Genomic DNA, 4,708 nt, shown 5'->3' on the forward strand with positions numbered 1-4,708 from the left:
CCGCGGCATGTGGGATCTTCCCGGACCGGGGCACGAACCCGTGTCCCCTGCACCGGCAGGCGGAGTCTCAACCACTGCGCCACCAGGGAAGCCCTAAATTGTTTTTTTTTTTTTTTTTTTTTGCGGTACACGGGCCTCTCAGTGTTGTGGCCTCTCCCGTTGTGGAGCACAGGCTCCGCACACGCAGGCTCAGCGGCCATGGCCTACGGGCCCAGCCGCTCCGCGGCATGTGGGATCCTCCCGGACCGGGGCACGAACCCATATCCCCTGCATCGGCAGGCGGACTCCCAACCACTGCGCCACCAGGGAAGCCCCCTAAATTGTTTTTTTAACAACACAAATGAAGATATTTTCACAGCATAGACTCATATTATCCTGTTCCGAACTTTTCCCCTTTCGACCCCCTTCCTTCCTGCTCTCCACCCTGTCCTATGTAAGGGTGTGAAAAGCGAAGGCTTGGGGCTGTGGTAGCAGTCAACCTGCAACCAAAATGGGAGGAGGGTGCTAAGAGAAACGTACAGGTCAGGGTGACACAGTGTCCTGACACCACCGAGCCACTGGACCGGCTCTGAATCCTCAAACTTCCAGACTGCTTATCTTATAAGATAATTAAATGTCTTAATTGCTTTGACCCCTATTAGGACTCTTGCTACTTGCAGCAGAATTCATCCTAATATAGAATTCAACAGACAGTATCAAAACTGCAAGTAAGAAAAAGCAATACATTTCCCTGGTGATTAGCGATACATTGATTTGCTAATCATCATGGAAATGCAAATCAAATCACCTTGATTTATCACCTCACACCTGTCAGAATGGATATCATCAGAAAGAACACAGGGAATTCCCTGGCGGTCCAGAAGGGTGGTGGGAATGTAAATTGGTGCAGCCACTGTAAAGAACAGTATGGAGGTTTCTCAAAAAATTAAAAATAGAACTACCTCATGACCTAGCAATTCCACTCCTGGGTATATATTGGAAACAAAACAAAAATACTACTTGGAAAAGATACACGCACCCCAATGTTCACAGCAGCATTATTTACTATTGCCAAGATATGGAAGCAACCTACGTGTCCCTCAACTGATGAATGGATAAAGAAGACATGATATATATGTACAATGGGATACTACTCAGCCATAAAAAAGAACAAAATTTTGCCATTTGCAGCAACGTGGATGGACTTGGAGGGCATTATACTAAGAAATAAGTCAGAGAAAGATGAATACTGTATGCTATCACTTATATATGGAATCTAAAAAATACAGCAAACTACTGAATATAACAAAAAAGAAGCAGACTCACAGATACAGAGAAGAAGCTAGTGTTTACCAGTGGGGAGGGGGGAGGGGCAGTACAGGGCTGGGGAAGTGGGAGGTACAAACTATTGGGCGTAAGACAGGCTACAAGGATGTAGTGTATAACACAGGGAATATAGCCAATATTTTGTAATAACTTTAAACGGAGTTAAGAACTAAATTATTGCCTGCCATATCAGTAAACAAAGGATTTCACAGCCATCAGCCATCACATTACCCCCGTTTCAGTGAGCCCAGACTCGTACATCTTCCCATACATAGAAAAGTGGTAAATTCCTTAACTTGAGATGTCTGGTTTTCTTTTATTATCAAGTAATCTTCTGAGGTTCTGACTACATTGGTTCTGTTGCAAAACTCCTATATATCCTGGCTCTTCCCCCTTTCTCTTTGGAGCAGTCTCTCAGAGTTATTTGAGATGCTATCTCATGGGCTTGAAGTCCTAAGAATGTCTGCCGAATAAAATATAACTCTCAGGAATTCCTGGCGATCCAGTGGTTAAGACTCCACGCTTTCATTGCTGAGGGCGTGGTTTTGATCCCTGGTCGGGGAACTAAGATCCCACAAGCCTCGTGGTGTGGCAAAGAAAAAAAAAAAAAAGGAAAAACATAACTCTCAACTTTCAGGTTGTGCGTCTTTTTTTTTTGTTTTTATTTTTGGTTTTTTTTTTGCGATACACGGGCCTCTCACTGTTGTGGCCTCTTCCGTTGTGGAGCACAGGCTCCGGATGCGCAGGCTCAGTGGCCATGGCTCACGGACCTAGCCGCTCACGCGGCATATGGGATCTTCCCGTACCGGGGCACGAACCCATGTACCCTGCATCGGCAGGCGGACTCTCAACCACTGCGCCACCAGGGAAGCCCACAGGTTGAGCGTTTTTATTTTATTTTTTCAGTCGACAGAGTATAACCTTTAAAAACTGTATAAAAATAAATTTTAAAAATTATTTATTAAAAAAAAAAAGACCAGGGGTACTTCCCTGGTAGCACAGGGTTAAGAATCAGCCTGCCAAGGCAGGGGACATGGGCTCAAGCCCTGCCAGGAAGATCCCACATGCCATGGAGCAACTAAGCCTGTGCGCCACAGCTACTGAGCCCACATGCTACAACTACTGAGCCAGCACACCAAGAGCCCATGCTCCGCGACAAGAGAAGACACCGCAATGAGAAGCCCAAGCATGGCAACCAAGAGTAACCCCCACTCACCGCAACTAGAGAAAGCCAGCGTGCAGCAATGAAGACCCAACGCAGCCAAAAAAAAAAAAAAAAACACAGTGGTTGGGTGGGACTTCGTGCTCCCAATGCAGGGGGCCCGGGTTGAATCCCTCGACAGGGAACTAGATCACACATGCATGCCGCGACTAAGAGTTTGCATGCCGCAACTAAGGAGCCCACCTGCTGCAAATAAAACCCAGCACAACCAAATAAATAAATAAATAAATATCTTTTAAAAGATCAGTTTCACACCTTAAAAAAGAGAAATCAATACAGTCGGGACTTCCCTGGTAGCGCAGATTAAGAATCCGCCTGCCAATGCAGGGGACACAGGTTCGATCCCTGGTCCGGGAAGATCCCACATGCCACGGAGCAACTAAGCCCATGTGCCACAACTACTGAGCCTGCGCTCTAGAGCCCACAAGCCACAATTACTGAACCCACATGCCACAACTACTGAAGTCTGCGTGCCTAAAGCCCGTGCTCCGCAGTAAGAGAAGCCCGCACACCGCAACGAAGAGTAGCCCCCGTGCACCGCAACTAGAGAAAGCTCGCGTGCAACAACGAAGACCCAATGCAGCCAAAAATATAAATAAATAAATAAATAAATAAATAAATAAAATTTAAAAAAGCAATAATCATGTTGTCTAAAAATATGGAGGTAAATTCCAGAAGAAATGGCTAAAGGAGTTGAAATCTGTTACCTCTAGAAAGTGGATTTGGGAAGAGATGGGACAGAAATTGCTCTTTTTCATTATAAGCATAGTAGTACTATTTGACTTTTTAAGTTGTGTACTTATGTTACTTAGATAAAAATCAAAATTTAGGACTTCCCTGGTGGTGCAGTTGTTAAGAATCCGCCTGCCAGTGCAGGGGAGACGGGTTCGATCCCTGGTCTGGGAAGATCCCACATGCCATGGAGCAACTGAGCCCATGCGCCACAGCTACTTAGCCTGTGCTCTAGAGCCTGTGAGCCACAGCTACTGAGCCCACATGCCACAACTGCTGAAGTCCGCATGCCTAGAGCCTGTGCTCCGCAACAAGAGAAGCCACCACAATGAGAAGCCCGGGCACCGCAACGAAGAGTAGCCCCCGCTCGCCCCAACTAGAGAAAGCCCGCGTGCAGCAACGAAGACCCAACGCAGCCAAAAATAAATAAATAAATTTAAAAAAAAATTAAAATTTATTAATTTTCAAAGCACTTTATTTTTTTTTGCATTGGGTCTTCATTGCCATGTGCAGGCTTTCTCTAGTTGCGGCGAGCAAGGGCTACTCTTTGCTGCGGTGCGCTGGATTCTCATCGCGGTGGCTTCTCTTGTTGCGGAGCACGGGCTCTAGGCATGCGGGCTTCAGTAGTTGTGGCACACGGGCTCAGTTGCTCCGTGGCATGTGGGATCTTCCCGGACCAGGGCTCGAACCCGTGTTCCCTGCATTGGCAGGCGGATTCTTAACCACTGCACCACCAGGGAAGTCCTAAATTTTGATTTTTATCTAAGTAACATAAGTACACAACTTAAAAAGTCAAATAGTACTACTATGCTTTTTTAATGTAAATGATTTTTTAATATTGAGATATAGGGAATTCTCTGGCGGTCCAGTGGTTAGGGCTCCACGCTTTCACTGCTGAGGGCCAGGGTTCAATCCCTGCTCAGTGAACTAAGATCCCACAAGCCATGCAGCGCAGCCAACAAAAAAGAGATATAATTCATACAACATAAAATTCACCCCTTTAGTGTATAACTCAGTGGTTTTAGTATATTCACAGGGTGGTGCAACCATCATCACACTATCTAATTCCAGAACATTTTAATTAATCACCCCCAAAAAGAAACCTTATACTTATTAGCTGTCACTCCCCATTCTCCCCTTCACCCATACCCTGGTGACCACTAATTTTTCTGGCTCTGGATTTGCCTATTCAAGACATTTTATATAAATGGAACAATACAAATATATGGCTCACATGTCTGGCTTCTTTCACTTAGCTTAATGTTTTCAAGATTTATCCACATCGCACCTTTTTTTGTTAATCTAAAATAATTTCAAAATAAAGCACTTTCAAAAATTGACTTTAGGGTCACGATTTTTAGCTAAAATGTGTCTTTTTTTTAAGTTTGTAAACAGTCGTAGAATAGTTTCAATGTATTTATAAGACTTAACAGGGAGACTTCCCTGATG

Source organism: Hyperoodon ampullatus, assembly GCF_949752795.1.
Source record: "Hyperoodon ampullatus genome assembly, chromosome: 7".
Lineage (NCBI taxonomy): Eukaryota > Metazoa > Chordata > Mammalia > Artiodactyla > Ziphiidae > Hyperoodon > Hyperoodon ampullatus.